The 22,368-nt window shown below is 46.7% G+C and overlaps 1 long non-coding RNA gene across 1 annotated transcript in view; it reads right to left on the bottom strand.

Moving 5' to 3' along the window:
* Window positions 1-12,640: 12,640 nt before the first annotated feature.
* LOC142829390 (uncharacterized) overlaps window positions 12,641-22,368 on the bottom strand; it is a 33,758-nt gene continuing 24,030 nt past the window's right edge. The window contains exon 3 of the long non-coding RNA XR_012903780.1: window positions 12,641-13,150. This is a non-coding gene — a long non-coding RNA (uncharacterized LOC142829390). The remainder of the gene's footprint in view (window positions 13,151-22,368) is intronic.

Raw genomic sequence — 22,368 nt, 5'->3', positions numbered from 1 at the left:
AATCCTCAGGAGCCCAGAGAAGCTGACCCCTTTGTCCTCCCCTTTCGGCAGGTAGAAGAGAAAATATTCTCCCTGCCTGAGGTTAAAACCCTGCCAGCCTCAGCCCTTGTCGTGGCAGGACCATTAGCTCATTCCATTCAGAAGAGAGAGACTGCGAGCGGGACGGCTCGGCCTATCTGCCTATGCGCCCCGTGTTGTAAATGGCAGGAGAGTGCTTATAATTAGGCCCTCCTCTGTGCGTGCAGTGCCCTCGTGAAAACCCCTGCTGGCCCTCTGATCCCAAAGACGGCTTCTGAGAAAGAGTTGCAAGGCGCTGATGAGAAGGGATGTGCCGACTTGACCTGAGAGCAACTGAGAGGTTAGCCGAGCCAGGCAGCGAGGCGGTGACTAGCGTCTCCGTGCTCCCCTTGGCGCCCTCCTGGGTGTTCAGGTACACACGCCACTGCCGCCCGCTGGAAGCGCTGGGACAACAGAACAAATAAACAGGGACAACTCAAACTACCCCCCGCCAGCGGAGGACCACTGCTGTGGGGTGACTGAGTGTTTACTCCCCACCACTGTGCAATGCTACAGTAATCCTTTCCAGCAGGCACGGGGAAGGACTTAAACCGCAGCCACGGAGCAGCTTTCTGTCAGGAGCCTGCCCATAGTCAGCAGGGCTGTTGCCTCCAGAGGAGGGACACGGAGGTGGGGGATGGAACACAGAAAACAGGGAGCGAGGACCCTGCCATCCCGCCCGGATGAGGCAGACCGAGGTTTTCTGACTGAGGTGATTGTCTGAGACAAGGCCACGCGATTGGGCTCTTGGTTCCTGGCAGGGCTTCCTCAGGAAGCCAAACCACTAAGCAGCAGAGGAATTTCGACTGGTAGGAAAGTATCGGTAATTCCTCTGAACACAACAGTGTGTGGCAACCGTGGCTGTCCTCCGCTTGCTACAGGACCGTTAGGAGGGCACCTCCGAGCAGCAGCATCACCCTGGACCTCAAACATCCATTGACGCTGATCCCACCGGGTCGGTGGTAACAAAACCCAGCAGCCTACATGATCGGAAAAGGCAGCTGGCCCATCTTGAGCAAAAGCGGACATGCCGGGAATGTTGTTACACCTTGGCACTGCCTGGTGGTGGAGGTGCCCTGGGCCCCACAAGTATTCTATCTGTAGGGCCAGTTAGCCCAGAGTCACAGAACACTAGAACTGGAAGGGACCTCATGAGGTCAAGTCCAGTCCCCTGCCCTCATGGCAGAAGCTCCCAGTTGGCCCAAGGGTCAAGCAGAAACAAAAGTGGCTGGAACAGTCCCAGTTACTAGTACCTAGACATGCATGTGGACAAGGTATTAACATGTATCCTTATGCTTCAGGGAATGAGCTAACAACCCCAACCATCAGGGGCAATAGAAAGAACTTCTCCCTCAGGAAGGTTACTCCAATATTGGCCGCTACGGACTTTCTTGCATGCTCTTCTTGCACGTCCTGGCTACTTTCTGAGAGAGGACTCAGGGTTGGAGACATGGCCCATCTAACCCAGTCTGGCAATTTGTTCAAGCCAAGAGGAATGTAAGATGTTTTTGACCACCTGAGACTTGAATTGTCCATGAATCTAGATTCTCTGAACTACTTCAACCTGTTCAGATGAGCCACTGAATAGAGTCCAGTTTTAATCTTTTCATTCCTCATTCCCCAGAGACACCAATGCATTGATTGGATTTGCCTTCCATTTGCCACTGGATCTTCATCTAACAGTCAGCACACTGTCAACATCCATTAAAGTTCATTGTTTTAAGCCTGCTACCTATTCATTTCATTGCAAACAAAAGGAAGTTTTTCTTCACGCAGCACACAGTCAACCTGTGGAACTCCTTGCCAGAGGATGTCAAGAAGAGCAGGACTTTAACAGGCTTTAAAAAAGACCTAGATAAATTCATGGAAGTTAGGTCCAGCAATACTTATTAGCCAGGATACGTAGGAATGGTGTCCCTCGCCTCTGTTTGTCACAGGCTGGGAATGGGTGACGGGGAGGGATCACTTGATGACTTCCTGGTCTGTTCACTCCCTCTGGGGCACCTGGCATTGGCCTCTGTCAACAGACAGCGTACTGGGCTGGATGGACCTTTGGTCTGACCCAGTGTGTCTGTTCTTATGTTCTTATGCAAACTGTGGGTTTTCTAGAGTCAGTTGTCTTGGGTCAGAGGCACTTATGACATTCACAGTAGACTTGTGAGTTCTGGTTTTCCACAGTCCTCTCTTTGGTTGTGCTCAAACTTTTGTACATTAATTTACAAAATAAGAGCAGGTAATGTCATTACCTATCAAAAGCCATTACATTCTCATCCTGTTTGCGGAAGAAGGGCAAGCTTGGCGAAATCCAATTAAAGTGTATAGCGTACTTTATCAGAAGGTTAATTTTCATGCAATCCCAGAGAAAATAGGATGGGAAACATGCGGTAATAGCGTCAATGGATTGAGAGAAAACTTGCCATTAGAGATCGCCCTTAGCTACAGCTCTGATCCAAATCGGGTTTGTGAGAGACACACGGATTTAGGAGTATAGTTTATTCCCATTATACAGACAAAAGGCCTCCTAATAGAGGGTTCAGTCCAGGCCCGGGTCCATGACGGTACACAGCTTTGGGCTCATCTCTGCTAATGGGATCTCCTTGAATGATCACCATCTTTTAAAGGGAATAATTCACTACCACTTGTGCTCAATCGTACTCGCAATACAAAGCCACCCTTTGTCACCATAATGCGCTGGTGTTGTAGTATGTAGAGAGCGTCGCTAGAGGGTCACATAAGGAAGGGGTGGGGAATCTACGTCTCAGGGGCAGATCCGGCCTTCAGCTTGCCAGGACTCAGCCCCCACACTTCAGCCCCTCCACCCCAGCATTGGGGAGCTGATAATCCAGCCCGGCAGCCCGCTTCCTGGCCAGACTCCACACCCCCACTCTGCTCCTGCACCCATCCCTGCCACTCCCAGCCTTCACCCTCCCAGCCCCACCGACCCTCAACTCCCTCCTACTCCCTCCTTCTCGCCCAGACCCCCAGCCTGCTTCCCAACAGCCCCCTCACACGCTGAACTCCTCATTTTTGCCCCCCCCCCAAGCCTCGGGGTTCCCAAAAAACCCCACACCTGGGCCCATCCAGGGTCTGGTGTGAGAGGGGAATGGCTTTTTTTTCTCACTTTTGATTGATCTCTGACGGATTTTTCTGTGGCTCAGAAGCCCCTGGCCTAAAAAATGTTTCCCACCCATGAATAAGGAATGAGGAAGATTCCCAGTAATTTTTATAGGGCCTACAATACACCAGATCTCCCCCCAAAACCTGATACTTGTAAAGATCAAATCCATGGGCATTTTAAGAACTTTTGTGCATAACACACCCCTTCCAGGGAGGCTATGAACCTAGGGTGATGTGTGTGACGTCCTACACACTGAATAAAACAAGAGGACTTATCTAGGGAGCAAAGGCATAAAAATCCATTTCCGGCACGCCAGGGTATGGTAAAGGGGCTTGCCAATTGTTTTTCTTGTGTTGTCAGGCATTGTCAGTTTGCGGTGGGGTGGCAAAGATGGAGCACAGCTGCTGTGTATAAATTTATGCTAGAAAGAAAGCCTTATGGAGCTCACGTGTGCAAGCCACCGCTAGCTTTCACCGGCTTCGCATCCACACACCGGCATCTGCTCAGGGTCACCCCAAATTTGACCCTGCTTTCCACAAGCCCAAGCATGGGTCAGAAAACCCGGGTGGAATTTCAGCTTGGGCACTGGATCATTTCTGAAACTAAGTTCAAACCTGAATCTAAGCCACACTTAGGGTACGTCTACACGGCAGTAAATCACTCCTGGCTGGCGCACACGCCAAGTGACCCGGATTCATGGGGCTCAGACTGCCGGGCTATAGGCAAGGGGTAGGTTCCCAGAGGCCAGACTCCCAACTGAACCAAAATGCCTAGACTGCAGTCTGATAGCCCTGCAGCCTGAGCCGGAGTCAGCAAATGCATGCCTGCCACGGATACTTTAATGAGGCATAGCCATGCCCTCTGAGGTCCTTTGTTTGGCAGGGGTGGGGGTACAGGCGGGGGAAGAACAAGTGAAGCCGCCCTAGCAAACGGAAGACTTTCAGGATGCTGGGTCTGTATTTTAATTTTAAGAAATGAGCTCATTTCCCACAGGGCCGTCTGCCAAAACCTGTTACAAACAACACATGGTAGATGATTTTCATCTCAACAGGTGAGGAATTATGCACGGTGCTGGAAGTGTAACATTTTCACATCGATTCGCAATGTACGAAGACCCTCCTGCCCCAAGCCAGGAACATCTGGAGAGCTGTTTGTTGTGACTGACTCACCAGAAAGTGAGCATTTCAAAGCACAGCATTTTGTGGCTGAGTTTCACCTGACTGGATCGATTGAAAACATTTGCGGATCAGCCGACAAAGAGGCCAGATGTACAGCTGGAACAAGGAATCGGGAGATTAGGAACGTGATGATGGCAGGCAGAGAGGGGGCGATGATGGCAGGCAGAGAGGGGGCTCCAGAAATGCAGCGTTTTCCAAAACCGAAAAAATGCTCGCCAGGCCTCCGGCCGCTGCTGCCTGAAATTGACATGACTGTCAAATTCAGCATCACCCTTTGGGAGTCAGGCCCAAGGCTCAGGAAGGGTCCCAGAGCGGGGCTGGCAAAGCTGCTCTTGGAAGATCCGTCAGTAGTGACGTGTGTCCATCAGATGTTTTGTTTGCGGTGACGTAGCAGTGCCAGTGGGTATCTGGACGCCAGTGACTGAGGTAGCATCGAAGCACTTGGCTACATAACGAGTGTTTCTGATTAAAAACAAACCTTGCTTCTCTTGCTGTGCCTCCCCAGACTTCAGCCTCTGCACTCTCCCAATCCCCCCCGCTCCCGAAAGCTAAAAAAGGTCCTGACCGTTGTGCCCTTATAGCAGCTTGCTCCGATCATTTACCGCCGCCCTGTCATCAGCTGAAACCACAACTTTATAGCTCTTTTATCTCCCTTTCATCTTGGGAAATCCAGATGATTTTTTGAAGTGCCTGAATATCTAGGAGAATAAATGTCACTGGTTCCTCCATAAAATGCATTAGTACAGGTTGAACCTCTCTAGTCCGGCACCCTCAAGACCTGACTGGCTCTGAACCAGAGAATTTGCCAGACCACGGGAAGTCGATATTGTCTAGCAGCATTACCAGCACTTCCACTGTAGAGTGGGCTCTTAGGAGACATCTGGGGGTAACTTAGAGCTAAATAACAGCACAGAACACTGAGAGCCAGGCCTGGTGGCGGTCAACAAACTTTATGGGACCTCAGGAAACTTGGCCACACCCATGATAAATGGTCATCCAGCTAACTACAGTCATGCCGGGCCACATAGGTTGCTTGCCGGAGAGTGCCGGACTGGAGAGGTTCAACCTGTACTCTAAATGAAATGCCACCATGGACTTCCATATTTCTGACGTCTTCCGACTTTGCTTTTGTTTCTAACAAATAGCAGCTTGCCATGTTAGCAGTAATGGTTGATTTGGCCTTGGAGCCTGCAAGGGATATTTTTAAGAGTGGGGGTGCTCACACCTCCTCCCCCCTTATTCTTCCCTGCCCGCAGCAGCTGAATTCAGGAGCTAAGCCCTGGCATGGGGGGGCCAGCTGCCAGGACTCAGGGCCCGGGGCTGCCACCAGAGCCCCCAACACATGGTGCTGAAGCAGAGCGTTCTGGTGTGCGGGGCCGGCAGCTGGGACCCCCGACCCAGCAGAGGAGCCCCGGTGCGCTGGGACCCTAGGCCCAGAGGCAGCCGTAGCATGCAGATCCAACAGCTGGGACCCCAGAGCAGAGCCAGCAGCAAAGCCTTCAGTGTGTTGGGGGGCAGCTGGGTCCCCGGGGGGCAGTCCTGGGTCCCAGGGGTGCTGCAGCATCCCCCGCAGCCCTGCTAAGGAAAGCCGCGTTCCACCTCATGAGCCTGTATGTGCAATGGAGATGCTGCACCTAGGCCTTTGTTCCTGCTCTGTGGCCCACCCACGGGCTGGTGAGCTGACGCCAGCTTGTTCTCTTGCAGCTGCAGGGGATGCACGCTGCTCTGCTTCACAGACACTTCCCCCGTCGAGAGCTTCACTTGGAAGTGCCCCAGAGGGACGGGAGACATTCTAGGAGACCCCTTCCTGAGGACCAGGCCGGCCAGCCCACCCTGTGTGCGTTTCAGTGGTTCCTAGGAGCCCAGCAGTGCTAGGAGCCCACAGTGCTCGGCGCTGTACAGACACAGAGGAGAACGGTTCCCACCCTATGCAGGTTGCACTCTGAGCCGTGAGACCAACAGGGGGAAAGAGACAGATGGGAGGAAAAGGAAGCAGGCAATATCTGATTGCTGTGATGCACTGAAACATCTTAACGGTGGTCAAGCAACTGCTGGGCTGAGACCACTGCTAAGGAAGGGGTCTCGCCCTTGGTCCCCTCTCTGAGGAGGTGCAGAAGTGACCAGGCATGTGGGTCTGTGCTGAGACACAGGTGGATTGGGAAGGCATCTGAAGAGAATCCCTCCCTAACTGTGTGAGAAGTGCTCCGTCTAGCTGACTGTCCCACCGCCAGCTACCGCTGACGCAATGCAGCTCTGCGCCTATACCCTACCGAGCTTTGCTTCTCCAACACAGACAACTCCTTGGTTTCCCTGTGGGTTGGCACTTGCCCCAGAAGCAGGGAGCTGCTGGTTGAAATCTCTTTCAAGTACCTAAAAGAAGGAGGGGGAGAAATTGTTCTCCTTGGCCTCTGAGGACAGGAGAAGAAGGTTAAACTGCAGCAGGGGAGGTTTAGGTTGGACAGTGGGAAAAAACTTCCTACCTGTCAGGGTGGTTAAACACTGGGATAAGTTGCCTGGGGAGGTTGTGGAATCTCCATCTCTGGAGATACTTAAGAGCAGGTTGGACAGACATCTGTTAGAGATGGTCTAAACCAGAGTTTCTCACATTTTTAAAAAAAGGCTAAGTACCCCCAATACCTACAGTTTTCACACACACAAAATGTTTTTCTACCATTGCAACACATTTGTTTAAACAACTTAATTGTAGCTGGGCAAGCGATGAAAATTTTGGGGTGTAAAAAGTACAAAAATAATAAAGCGCTGTAAAACTTAACACAAAAATTCAGTTCTCCCAATTTCAGGTGTGTAGACGCACCCCTCGGACTTCACTCGAGTACCCCAATGGTACTTGTACCACTGGTCGAGAAACACTGCACTAGAGGGTGCTTAGTCCTGCCATGTGGGCAGGGGGCTGGACTTGATGGCCTCTTGAGATCCCTTCCAGTTCTAGTGCTCTATGACAGCTGTTGACATCTTTGCCACATTACATATATGTGCTGCTATTGAAGTTAATCAGATTTGTATAGAGTTTCTTACACAATTCATTCTTGGAAGGGGGAACATCATTTGCCCTTTTAATATCTGAAGCCATAAGAATCCCCCCTACAAGAGCTCCAATGACCCAACATTGTCCGTCAATTATTCCATCCAAGCCTTATTGCTCCAACCTCCTTAAATGTGTCTTTACCAGCAGATGGAACAGCTTCTCCATTCACTGCCTGCCTAATTTACCCACCCTCACTGTAAAAATATATGCTACAATGTGCCCAAGGAATCAGTTGGCTCCCAGAAAAGATGCTCGACTCTATCGCATAGAAATATACCTCGCCCAGCCTTCAATGAGAGATTAAAAATGGGAGAAGCTTAAAATCTGTGCACTTAAATCAGAGGCAGATTAAGAGGCATCCTGGGAAAGAGTCAGGAAATTCAATGCAGAGAGGGTAGACATGCTGCTTGCAATGTACAGCAGGATTCCTCTCTTGTCTAATGTCTGGCCTGTACAGCCCCTACTGCTGGGGGCAACATTCACTGGCCAGAAGAATCTTCAAATCTTGAGAAAACGCACATTGCAAGGAGCCAGGAGCAAGAGAACACATCACGCCTGGTGCTACCCCCACTGCTGGAGTTTGCTCCAAACTTATGGGGCACACTACTGAGGATTCACAGTTTGCACCAATTTGTTACCCACAACACCTTTCCAGAGGGATAGTCTGCTGAAGACAACAGGCCATACAACTTAGTCCTGTCACGAGGGCAGGGGACTGGACTAGATGACCTCTTGAGGTCTCTTCCAATCCCATAAGTCTATGAACTGTGCCTGGAACTCCCATGTACATCGAGAGCAGGAGCCTTTCTTTCCTACCTCACCAATGATGACAGAATGGCAATGCTCCAACAGCCTCCTTACAGCAGCAGCAGACTGTGCTTCAGGCTCTCCGCTTCTCTGGTGGAACCACTATCAGAGAGGACAAATATTAAGCGACGCCCTGTGTGACCAGTTTTAATCCAGCTTACCCAATGACCCGGTCCGGAAGATGTTCCTGGGTGTATCTTCATGTATGTTCGAAAAGGCTGCAGCAGTGGAGACTTCAGAGAAGAAATCTCTGGAACTGAGTGTGAGCCAAGACATTCACCGCCTGCCTCGGGAAGACAAGAAAAGCAGAGGAATAAGAGGAATGTCTGTGTGGCTGAGGTGACCCATGTATCTCCTCTGAGAAGGGTTGCCAGGCATGCCAGGTGATCACGGGGCCAAAGGAGAGCACCCCTCTCCGAGATCTGTTGCACATCTCCATGACCAGCCACACTGAGTAACTGTGCAAAGACACCTATGAAGACTGGGTGTAAGTGACTCGAAGGGGGGAATTCATAGTGTGGGACTAGAATCCGGCCACCTAACACTTCAATCTGGCCCACGGACGGCATCTAGCCACTTTCTATTTGTATCCAGTTGCGCGTGCCATCGAATTTCCAAGCGGTGGCTCAGGCAGCAGGATCCTATTTAAATGGCTCGCAGCTCACTACCCCGCAGGAACTGGAACCATGAGCCTTTTAAATAGCGGGAGCAGTCCCGAGCGCTGCCTGGCAACGTGGCAGTGGCAGAGCCAAGAGCTGCGTGCCCTTTGCTGTGTTTTTAACACAGCTCTGGGGGCAGGCTAGTTCCCAGTCCTGCCCCTTCCACCAACGGCCCCTCCCCTTCCGGGTATGGAGTCAGCCCATGACCATGTACCCAAATTAATTAAGTGGCCCCCCTGCCAAAATTATTGCCCACCCCTGAGCTACAGTCAGAAAAGCCGTCCAAATTACATCTTTGATCCAGGGAGTCCCAACAAGAACAGAGCTTGATTCTGGAGCTGTTGACATCTGGTGACAGGCAGCTGCAGACATCAGGAGACATCAATTCACCTGGAAGAAACCTGCCTGGGTTGGAAGACTTACCCCAGAGAGTCTCAAAGGGGACACTCCAGGTGGAAGGTCAACTAGATGGAAAATCTGCCTCCTAACCCTTGTATGTGATTGAAGGAAAATAGCCACCGGTTGGCAGTTCTTGGCACGAGACCAAGGTGACCCCAAAAAGCACCTTGAAATCTCCCCAAAAATACTAGGCAGCCATTCAAACCCACAGTATAAAGCACACGGCACTCAAATCTGACCCTGGCAATCTGGGGAGACAGTTGTGGAATTCAGACAAGGCCGTGTGCAAAGGAGCGAGGGCAGGACCCTCGACGCAGGAGACGGGGATGGTGCCAATTTGCGAATAAGAATGCAGAGAAAGGTACCTCGTGATATATGATGCCATGTAGCGAACTCCCCCCTAGGTATCACACAGACAGAGCTAGGCCCTGATGAATAAGGTGTAAGCCATGCATTACACATAACAGCCTCTCTTCTCCAGATGGTAATACGTTTTGCCTGCATAAAGGTGAGCTTTTAGCTGGGTGAATTACTTTGCTGTGCTTCTGAGCAGCACCCCGAGGCTTTCAATAACTATAACTCCTAATCAGTGGGGAAGGACCTGTGGAATGTGTAAATTGCATTTCACTTTGCTGGCATACATTTGGCTGGAAGTTACAGGCATGGAATAAAACTGACTAAAAGGGATTTTAATCTAAGTTCCAGTCCAAGGGCGGCTTTCGCAGCCTGTACCCCAGCGTTTTATAGATTTCCTCATACTCCCAACCCATATGGGAAATTGTGGGGCAATCTGGAAGGTGAAAGGAATTGAAGAATGTGCAGCATCTCCGGTCTCTTGATCTTATCTCCTATATTACCATTTCTGTGCTGGCTTCAAAGTCCACTAGCATATCGCAGACATGCAAAAAGGGAAGAGGGGGTGTATTTCCCAGAATCATAGGACTGGAAGAGAACATAGAGTGGTATCTAGTCCAGTCTGTACTCCTGGCAGAACTAAGTAATAACTAGACCATCCCTGACGAATGTCTATCCAACCTGCTCATAAATATCTCCAGAGATGGAGATTCCACAACCTCCCAGGGCAATTTATTCCAGTGTTTAACCACCCAGACAAGTAGGAAGTTTTTCCTGATGTCCAACCTAAACCTCCCTTGCTGCAATTTAAACTCATTGCTGCTTGTCCTATTCGCTGAGATTAAGAATAATTCTTCTCCCTCTTCCTTGTAGCAACCTTTTACATACTTGAAAGCTGCTCTCGTGTCCCCTCTCAGTCTTATCCAGACTAAACACACCCAGTTTTGTCAATCTTCCTCATACAGCTCATGTTTTCTAGACCTTTAATCATTTTTGTTGCCGGTCTTTGACCTTTTTCCAATATATGAACATCTTTGCTGAAATGTGGCACCCAGAACTCTAATTTTGAAGCTTTCCTGTAGTGTAGACGGGCTATTTTGAAATAAGCTATTTTAGTCTGAGGCAGGCTCCCCTCATTACTACCTCAATGCAGAGCCCCAGGAGGCCCTGAGGAGGAATTACTTTGAATGCCCTGGTGAGGAGCTATTTCGAAATAGCAGCAGTGGAACATCCACATGACGGCTATTCCGAAATAGCTATTTTGGAAGAGGCGTTATTCCTCGTGGCATGACATTTACAGAAGTTGGAATTAGCCGTCCGTTATTTCGAAATAAATTTGAAATAACGAACGGAATTGCTGTGTTGACGCTCACACTGTTATTTTGGAATAACGGCCGTTATTCCAAAATAATGCTGCTGTGTAGGCGCATGCAAGAGGAATACAGGAAGCAACCTGAAAATTCCCTGAGGAATTTCCTTCCCTGTTTCTGCCAGCACTGCTTACCAAGGAACCCTGACCTTACCAGCCTGTCTGAAATACCTCATACTCATTTCCCTGTCTGAAATACCTCATACTCCCTAGTCGATAGCTGCTAGAGTCATACATATCTTATAATCCTCACCACGAGAGTGTATCTAAGCAGTGGAATCAAGCAGTGAGGGAGGAACAGATCAGCTTGTTTCCCACTCCCTCAGGTTTGCAGGGCAGTGGCCTTTTCCTGGCAGTTAACCCCCAAACCTCTGTTTAGGGTTAGTACCCAGACAGCATCCACAGAAAAGGGGAAATGGAAGAGATTCCCCACTGGACCTCTGAGGTTCCAGAACAGAAAGAGACAGGGTAGGTGGAGACTGTAACCATGTATAAACTGCTCTAAACTGCTACCAACTGCCTTCTTTTGTTGCCTACCAGGAGTTTGCAACACTTGTGATTTTTATCCCAAAATATGCACAGCTTTAGGCCATCTTGTGACTACAACAGTGACTCAACAGTGAGTTGATTTACTTCAGCTAACTCAGGGCATGTCTACACTTAAAAAGCTGCAGCGGTGAAGCTTTGCCGCTGTACCACTTCCGTGAAGGGGATACTCCACCGACCGGAGAGCCGTTTCCGTCGGCTTAGTTAATCCATCTCTGCGAGAGCTGCAGCTATGTTGACAGGAAAGGCCCTATCGTCGACATAGAGCTTTCTGCATCCACCGTGCTGGAGATCAACGTTCTGGCATTTGATTTAGCTAGTATAGACCCGTAAATCAAGCGCTGAGGGCAGCTCCAGCAGGCACCTGTACACTTCACAGTTGCGAACAGTAAGGGAAGCTGATGAGGAGCATTTACATTTTACATAGCTGGAGTTGTGTTCCTTATGCCGACCTTCCAGGTCTAGTGTAGACCTGGCCTAGGAGTTAGGTTGCTATGTTTGGTACTCTGGAAAGGTTGAGAGCCACTCAATGCTGGTCCTTGGAGTACTCATCTGGTGGGAGAAGTTCTAGATTCACATTCCTGCTCCTGAGCAGGGTTTCAAACCTGGGTTTTGATTCTTTCCAACTTCTCTTTCCGTTATTATTATGTCATAGTGATGCATGGACAGACACAACTTCATGAAATGTAGTGGAGAGACCGAATCTGCTTTTTTGAAGGGCGTAGGGGGACTAGAGGAGATTAAATCAAACTCTAAAGTGGAGGCCTGATTGTGGAAGGACCCTGTTGGGAATAGCATACTAGAATAAACATGAATTTTCATGTTAATCAAGGATATAACATAGTCTCCAAAGTATTTTATGTTGTATCTGTTAAGCTGCAAGGCACTGCTCAGCTTCTTGTATCACAGCTTCTTGTCATTCTTCCAATTCTAATGGGATATCTAGCTCCTTTTTCCATCTAGAAGTTATAGTCTCCATTTTGGTACTGTTTAAGCAATGTAAACCTCTGCAAATCTCTCTGGTAATGCCTTCCTTTGTCATCTGTTAAATAAAACTCTCTCTAAGATAACTGCTTCTCTGGTTAGCATTTCATTTTTATTATCTCAAAGTACCGCAAAACTTCTCATTTGAAAAAAGCAAATAAAATAGAAAAACCCCACAATCTGGATTATTTCTAATATTATCTATCCCAATGCACACTTGGTGTCAAACAATTGGGTAAAAAGGGTTTTATTATTTATAGTTAATATGAACTCCTGACTTAAATGTCTCTTCCAGTGTTAAGAATTGGAGAATTTCCAACTGACTCTTGCTTTGAGGTCCAGTTTTTTCCATGGAAATGCGGGTTTTAGAGTAAGCCATTTTTACAAGATATCTGCATTCCATGGAAAATGAGGATTCTTTTCATTGGGAAGGCAAAACCAAAATATTTCATTCTTTATATGAACTATTTAAATTAAGAACAGCAGCCATGGTTCCCCAGGGAAGGAGTAGTTAAGTTGTTTCATGTCTCCAGTCTTCTCTTCTCTTGCCAAGGATTTCAGGATGCCCCCACCTAGTCTTTCTAATAGGGGTGACCTTGATGCATCATGGGATATGTAGTCTCAGCAGGAAGCCTACAGAGAAAAATCGGAGTTGTAAGTCAGGTGCATAAAACTTCCTTTAGGTACTGCAACAATATTTCCAAATTGAAACCATATAAAGAAATATTCCAGCCAAACCCCAAATGAATTTCTTCTCGAAATTGTCCTTAGCAAAATTTCAAACAACCTCTTCACCTCACTGTAAGATGGGCAGAATCTTACTCACTGGGCTCGGGACTTTTGTGTGTGTGGGAAGGGCTGGTTTCTCTAAGGACATTTATCAGCAGAACTATACTGATATTATAGCACTGTCGTTACCCCAGTGGACGTCCTAATGTGATCACGCTTTTTCCGGTCTAGTTCCTGTCACTTTACTAGATGTATATATAAAAAAGAGCTCTTTACAGAAGTGTGTCCACACAACATGCTATGCCGGTATATAATTATACCACACGTAGCATTATAATGAGACTATAATTAGGTATATTAGGCCTGGTCTACACTAGGGCTACGTCTGCACTGACAGCTTCTTGCACAAGAACTCTTTTGTGGAAGAGTTCTTGTGCAAAAACTCTTCCACAAGAGCGCGTCTACACTGGTATGTGCTTTTGCGCAAGAGATGTGCTCTTGCGCAAGAGCATCCATGGCAGTGTAGACCCTCTCTTCCGCAAGGAAGCTCTGATGGCCATTTTAACCATAGGGGCTTCTTGTGCAAGAAATTCATGTTGCCTGTCTACACTGCCCTCTTCTGGAAGAGGGCTTCTTTCTGAGCGGGAGCATCAGAGTTCTCACGCAAGAAGCCCTGATTTTCTACAGTACAGCGTCAATTTACTTGTGCAAGAATGCACGGCCAGTGTAGACAGGCAGCATGTTTTTGCACAAGAGCGGCTGTTTTCGCACAAGAACGCGCCAGTGTAGACACAGCCTAAGACCTCGGTCTGAAATTAGCCCCCCAAGGTCGACTTTGTAAATGATGCATCCACACTACCAAGCCCATTATTCCTCATGAAAAGCAAGACTACAGAGTTTGAATTCCATGGTCCCTTATTCTGGAATAACGCTATTCCCGAACGCATAAATCCAAAATGACGTTAGTGTGGATGCTCTGGTGCCACTAATTCAAATTCATTGGCCTCTGGAGAGCTGAGGGAAGTCTCCCGGAGTGCTTCCAGGAGCTCCAAGTCCGAGGTAGCGTGTCCACATTAACAGAGCCTGCCTTGAACTACATTTGATTCTTCCCTCTAGTGAGGATACAGAACTTAGACTTCTGGGCACCTGATTTTACAAATTTGAACATAATACATTCGAAATAATAGTGTCGACGTGGCCATAAATAAACACTATCATTAGAATAATCCAATTCTGCTGCAAAGTTTCTCCATGTAGACAAGTCCAAGGTGATTTGTCTAACAATGCACAGCAAATCCATCTCAGAGAGCTGAGATAGCAATCCAGCTCACTGGACTCCTATTTAGAAAAAAATACCCTGGCAAAGAGAGAGAGGGGGAATCTATAAAACCCATGATCTAAAGACAAATTGAAATGTAAAAAAAACCAATATGAGTACAGGACTTTCAGGTTAATAGGGTGCTAGAGATTAGTGTTTATCACAGTTTAAAAAGAGACAAGATGATTTTTCATTACATTCCTTTTAAAAATGTTGATCGTACCCCTCCCTCGCTTTTTCACAGCATCTATTGGTGGGGCAAACAGGTGAATTATTTAGAAAGTGCCATGTGAAAGAAGAACAGCTGCAGCAGAGAAGATGAAAAACTGTGCTGTAGCCTGAAAAACATATTGGTAATCAAAAGATAAATGATTATGAATGATCCCAGCGATAACTAGTTTGCTTTGCTTCACAATAAAAGCTGCACCGTGACAGTATTCAGCCGGGTAATAGAAAATGTATGTCAGAACTCAAGGGCATTAGAGTCTTATAGCTTAAACAAATATGTATTCATTGGGAACTAAGGTCATTCAGGGAAAAACCTTGATGGTGAAGAAACTTAATTTAATACTTTTTTTTTTCTATTTAGGCCATGCACTCATATATCCTGTCATTAATCTGACTGGTGGCAATTCAGCTAATGCTATTCTGCACATACATATCTATTTTTTTCCACCTCCACTGCTAGAAGATATTTTAAAAATATATTTCGGAAAACCAGCTCAATGCAAAGTTACACTGAGAACTGTCATGAGAGCAAGAGGAAAAAAGATTTTTGAAACCAAATCCACAGTACTTTTTGTTAGACAATATTTCCTCGACACTCTTTTTTAGGCATTAGAACAACTTAGATCTATTTAGACCCAACTGCATGTGCCAGCCTCTTGTGTCTCATTTAGCTGTTTGTTCATACCCCTGTGAAACAGTCAGAGCCTAACTTCATCGTGAAAGTAGAGTTATTTCATTGAAACTCCTCTCCCCCTCCTACCAAAAAACAAAACCCCAAACCCATATTTTAACCAAAATGTTTGTTGTGGCTGAAATACTTTGGGTTTGTCAAAACACCAGCAAATTGAAATTTTGGGCATGTCTAGAGTAGGAAGTTATTTTGGGAGTTATTATTTTGAAGTTAGGTATTTCAAAATAACACAATCATAATACAGGGGAGTCTCTAAATTAGTGCGAGGCAGGCTCCATTAATATGGATGAGATATCTCGTCTTAGGGTCCCAGGAAACACTGCAGTTTCAGCTTTGGTTCTTTTTTTCCCCATCAATAAACTGGAGAAGTTTTCAAAAGATTTTTTTGTCCTGCTTCCCAAGAAAACCAAATAGCCTCTCCCCGGATCTAGTCACAAGTCTGAAGCTTTCAAGCCAGCTGAGGTTCACTGCCAGGTTGCAATATGCTGGACGGCATGGAAAGTCGGCAGCAGTAGCAGGCTAGGGCTGTGACAGTGGGGCTCATTTTTTGGATGAATTGTTTTATTCATTGAAAAATGCAGTTTTGGCCCACCGGAAACTCCTCAAGGGTGTGACCTCATACAAGTTTCATCTGGGCATCTATTTAAGAGACAGTGCTGGGTAAAGTGTGTGGAGGCCTACGCTCACTCTATCTCAAACCTAGGAGCCTTGCCCTAGGCGTGTACGTTATCTCTTCTTTTTCTAAATTCAGGACTCAGAGGAGAGCTCTGGGTAGGGGCTCAAGCTAAACAGTTTATATTTTTTTATGAAAGGGCCGCTGGACAGATTAAACCCAGTTTGGGGCTGCCATTGCAGCATAAGGAGAACAGGACACCGGCAGGGTCTGCCCTCGGCGTTCGATTAACGGGTCTACACTAGACCCACTAAATCAAATGCTAGAAGATCGACCTCTGGAGGGTCCATCTTCTCGCTAGTGTAGACATGCCCTGAGTTTCACAATATCCCAAGAACTGGCCAAGCCATTGTGTAAATTTTATATCAATGCAAAATGAGTGTCAATCCTTCTACATCTGACTAATGTTTGATCTACATTCAGTCGGCACAGGCAGGGCCGATTCCCCCGAATTGGGCCCCATGCCTAAGAGGGTCCCACTCCCAGGCACGTGGCACATTCGCGGTGCCACCCCAGGCGCATGGCACATACACGGCCCCGCCCCTGCGAATCGGGCCCCGCACATCCTAAAGCCGGCCCTGGGCACAGGTGTAAATGGCTGCAGGATGAGTAGGGCAATGGAAAAGCCATTTTTGGAGAAAAGTACCTTACTCTGGTTGTGAATGGGTTAAGTGTAGCAGGGATCCGAAGAGACAGCAGCAGTCACAGGTTGAGTTGATGGAAATGGATGAAAATAATGAACTCAACCAACGCCAGGCCTCCACACGGAGGAGCGGCAGAGAACAGACGCAAGCAACTCCGCATGGCGATAAATAAGGAAGCTTTTCCTCTAGTCGGGTCATTAAAAGTCGTATTATAATTTTTATTCTATTAAGATATGGAGGCTTATTTACATTCCCCCTGAAATGGAATCACAGCGGGCTGTCACCCGGTGATAATACAATTGAAAGCGCCAGGGATCTGTTCAACGCAAAGGCAATAAATGGGCCCCGGAGAGATAGGAACTGCTCGGAAAGAGCCACAAAAGCCATGAATCCTCAGAGGGGGAAAAGGAGGCCAAGCAAATACCATTTTCCAGCATTTCCAAGTCATTCAAGAGTTGTAATTGGACTGAGCACAAGCAAAAGGCGTACGGCCAGGCAAGGGATCGGTGTGGTGATCCATGTCACTGGGAGACCTGTCTATCCCTGAGCTGTGGGGGAAGACACCACGTGGGAGTCTCAGGAAAACGTGGAAAGAGACAAAGAACAATGTTTTCTGGAGCACGTAAGTGTGTGTCTACACTGCAGTTAGACACCGACAGCTGACTTGGACTAAGGGGCTGTTTAGCTGCGGTGTAGACAATCAGTTGGGTTGTGGGACCCTCCCAACTCACAGGGGTCTACATGTTATCAGACTACACTCCTGGCTGGTGGGGTTATCCAGCAAAGTCCCCGCAGTGTTACCTAGCCTGAGCCTGAGCACCTACACTGCAATTAAACAGCCCCTTAGCCCCAGTCAACTTCCATGGCTCACTTGTGAGTTTTAACTGTAGTGTAGACACACCCTGAATGGCTTAGGCAGCCTGGTCCAGTTCTTCAAAGGTGTAGGCTAGGGGTGGGGAAGCAGTGGGGAAGTTAAGGTCCGGGGGCCGGATTTGGCCCCCAAGGCTCAGTACTACTTCCCATGGTGCTCCAGCCCCCAGGCCTCTCCACTGCCAGGCTGAAGCACATGAAATCTACCAACCTGCCCCCTCCCCCGCCATGCTCTGGTGTGTGAGGAGAACGTGAGGAGTGTCTTTTTCCACAGTCAGGGCCCATGTCAGTGAGGGTTTCTTTTTGTTTTGTTTTCTGCTTGCTTCTCACTTGTATGCAGCCCCCAACTGATTTTTCTGTGGGTCAATGGCCCCCAACCCAAAAAAAGGTTCCCCTGCTGTAGGCCACGGGAGTTAGACTCATTTGTCACTCAAGTGGTTTGACGATTTTAGTAAAAAGCAAAAAAAAGACAAGGCACAGAAGCTGTTATTTCCTGGGCTTCCATTCGTGCTTGATGTGAAGCATTCAAAAACTAGAAGAGGTTAGACACCAATCCCCACCAAAGTAAAATGGATGGGCAGGTTTCTACGCTGGCATCATGTCTGTCCACAGGGAGTAAGATACAGGATCAGGCCTTTCCCTGGTTTATTTAGAAAGTAGGGTTGGCTGGGCCCAGAATGTAGGGCAGTTGGGGGGCTCCTCCAGTGGTGCAGCAGATGAGGTATCTGCCTTCAGAGCAAGAGGTGCAGGGTTCCAGCCTTGGCCCCTGGGAACAGCCACAGATTTTGGAGGAGACCACAGTCATAATTATCATATATTAGTAGCCCTCGAGGTCTTACAAATTGGTGGGTGGCCAGCCATGAAATGTGAAGAGAACCCCCAACTGATAGCTTAGTTCACATGTGAAGAGAACCCCCAACTGATAGCTTAGTTCACATGCCTGCCCTTGGAGCTTGCTCGACCACCACCGAGAAGATCCAGCAACAAAGGCGAAACAATTCAAGGCTCTTGGTAACCACCACCAGATACCATGGCAACAGGGATCGTGCAGACTGCTTGGCTGGGTCCCTTGGAAGTAGTTGTCTCAAACCTCCCCGTGGTGAGCAGAGGGCCGGGAGCAAAACGAGACCCACCTTGTGAGAGAGAGTCCAAAGATCTGATGTGGGGAGCGCTGACTAGGCCGAGTCCCACTGGAGTGGTGAGGAGTTGGAGCCTCTGTTTCACTGAGGCCTGCTTCGCGGAGAGGAGCGTTGAGCAGAATGAATTGCACGGGTTCTATGCTGGGTGAAGAGAGAGCTAGCGCCGGCTCTGAGGCACTGGGAACCCTGACTTTCAGACCTAGCCTGAGCTCCGTTTTTTTTCTGAAGTATATCAAAGGCCATTCAATGAGAACACCTACTGCTAGTGACCAAACAAACGGCATCAATGCAGCGTATATAAAAGCTGCCTGGGGAACAGGTTGCACATCACAATTCAGCTGCATCATTAGGAGTCGATGATTTAAGTGGCACAGGGCTATGACTCTGAGTTGGAGATGAAAAGAAATAAAGGGAGTTTGGGGGAATTATTTAATGACTGGGAAACCAGAAAGAGAGAGAGATTTAATTTCACAGTGCGATACTGCTCATCACGGAGAAGCTGCAATTTAACAAACACAAGTTATTTCTCCCCGCCGACTAGATTTTGTCCTATCAATGACATTTGTGCATCCCAATCCTCAAGATAAACAAAGAGTCAAGGCAATCCAATAACTCGGAGAGCTAAGCTTCCAGAACAGGAGGCTGAGAGGTATCATGCCAGGCACAGGTTTGGGGAATACAACTTTTCAGATGTAATTTTGGTAGCGTAATATTTGCTGCCTGTAATGCATGTGTGTGAAGCAATTGCATAGCAGCTCTGATGTGGAGCTGATGAACAAGAGAGGGTGTGTCTGAATAACAGAGATATGACTCTAATGAGAAAGACAAGCTGGTCTAACAGAGTGAACATCGGTCACTGAAATCTACTCTGAAATTATTGTGTGGCTTTAGGTGAGGGAAGTGCCTCATCCATAAATCACAGGGTGGAATTCTCTGGCCTATATTATACTATATAGGAGGTTAGGCTATCTGATTATAGTGGTGCCTTCTGGCCTGAAAACTCTAAGATCACTTCTCTGCCTCAGTTTCCCCACACATTACATAGAGAGAGTGATAGCCACAATGCAGAAGTGAAGCAGGGATTGATTCCATAAATGATATGTAATTAATAGTTGATGGATGCAATTCAGTACTGAGCACTTACATTCCCCAGCCCTTCATCAGAGGCACTATTAACGAATGAGAATTGCACATGTGCTTAATGTTGGCCTAATTCTGCTCCACCTGAAAAGTGACACTTCCAGTCAGCACGGGGCAAGTCCCACCTATTGAGTCTTTCCCTGCTCTGATTGGTCACCTGTCAAATAGTCAAATGTAACTATAGATAAAAAAAATAGGTCTTTCTGCCAACTATGTTCATTTATTCATGCAAATACACAGTCAGCTTGAATTTTCAGTGCCACCTGTTCATAATATTGGCTTATCTCTCATTTGGACACTGATTGCTTTGAATGTGTGTGCAAAGGCCAATAATGCCCATATAAATTCATAGCTCCAAGTTGAATGATACAATAATGCTAGCACTAAGACTATAGTCCCTATGGGCATGTCTACACAGCAGGGCTGAAGCCGAAATAAGCTATGCAACTTTAGCTACGTCAATTGTGTAGCTGAAGTCAAAATAATTTCTTTTGGCTTTTGGCGTTATCTACACAGCAGGAAGTCAGAGAAAAAGCTCTCTTCCTCCATCTTCCTTTATGCCTCATGAAATGAGGATTATAAGAGTCAGAGTAAGAAGTCCTCCAGCTCAACATTATTTTGACATTATGTTGAAATAACTGGTTGTAGTGTAGACGTGGATTATGTTACTTCGGAATAATGTCAGTTATTCCGAATTAACGCTGCTGTGTAGACATAGCCTAAGAGACTGGATGGGAGTTTCTTTGTAGCCCATTCAAAGATTCACCATTGGCAGCTCTAACTGCAATGTCTAATTTTCCCACACTAGCCTTCAATTACGTGTGTGTCTTCTGGTTTTGTTGTGTACTTGTCTTAGACTTTTCCTTCCAATTTGTCAGGACTAAGCAACTCATCAGCTATCGGATCATCATTTTCATTCTCTGCATAAAGCATTAAGGTGCTACTTACTGTCACTTTAAACAAAAACAAATGAGCTATAAGAGGTGCCAGGTATGGCTTTTCAGTGGTAACAGGAACATTTCTGTAGGTGCCTACCTAAAACAATTCCTTTCTTCAAGCAGTAAGATCCATATTCCTATCCAAGAACTTACTAGGACGTTAGCGACTTTGAGCAGGAGAGACATATTTCTGCATCAATAACTGGCAAATCTGAGCTCCACCCCAATCTCTTAGCAGCCAAGACTGCCACACCCATAATGAAAAGTGTCATTTTATAATAAAGTAGATTAGCCTGTACATTAAAATTATTAATAATTTTAACTAGAAAGCTGTTTAGTGAAGAGTGTGAGAATGAGAACTAATTAGAAACCAGTATGTCCATCCTGTGAAAAATTCCACTATTTTGGCATTTGTTGTTGTTTGTGAATGGGACAAAAAGCTGCCATATCAACAAAGTTGGCAAACCACAAAGTTCTGACAAATTTCAATTTGGAAACGTCAAAACAAAAACCATTGAGCTTTGATCAAAATAAACTGTATTGTTTTGAAATGTGGATCTCAAAATTAATTTGGAAAGGTTGATCTGTTTGACATTTCAAACTGAAGGCACGTTTGGCATTTTGAAATGTCAATTAGAATTTTCTGATAGAAAAATAAAAAATGACATCAAAAGCGATATTTTTCAATGAAACCCCATATTTTGTTGGGAAAAAAAAATTGCTCCGAAAATTTCAACCAGTTGTTCACCTTGATATCAAAATGTTTTTTTTCTCTTAACCAGCATTATCAGATCAAGAAGCCTTGCTACTCAAAGAAAGAAATGGTTTTTTGTCCAGGTTGCATTGCTCGGGATCGTTCTATTTTGCATTCATTGTGTATTTTGATTACAATAGCTCACAGAAGTCCCAGTCTGGATCAGCCCATTGTGCTAGGTTCTGCACACACACAAAGTAGACACTAGTCATCATCACAAAGAGTTACAATACTTTTTCAAAGGGTACACCTATACAGCAGGGCAAAAGTCGAATTAAGCTACACAACTTCAGCTACGTCAATTGCGTAGCTTACATTGAAATAGCTTAACTTGGCTTTTGGCGCTGTCTACGCAGCAGGAGGTCGAAGGAAGAACACTCTTCCTTTGACTTCCCTTACTCTGACTACTGTAGCCCTCATTTCATGAGGAGTAAGAAGTTCTCCAGGTCAACATTATTTCAAAATAAAGTCTTGTAGCGTAGATGTGTATTATGTTATTCTGAAATAATGCTGCCGTGTTGATGTACCCTAATTGTTCAATATAGAAAGAAGTTCAGATGTCAGATGATCCTAACTGTTCATTCCTGATGTAATATGTAACTTGGAATCAATATATCTAAAGATATTTTTCTAAAGGCTGTTTTCTGCTTACCTGGGCTGCTCCATTGTATAATGTGTTCCTCCTAAAAACTGTGTGGCTGCGTCTAGATTGGCATGATTTTCCAGA

This window comes from Pelodiscus sinensis, chromosome 5 (assembly GCF_049634645.1).
Source record: "Pelodiscus sinensis isolate JC-2024 chromosome 5, ASM4963464v1, whole genome shotgun sequence".
Lineage (NCBI taxonomy): Eukaryota > Metazoa > Chordata > Testudines > Trionychidae > Pelodiscus > Pelodiscus sinensis.
Note: the sequence above shows the minus strand (reverse complement) of the source record. Positions and strands in the feature narration are given on the sequence as shown.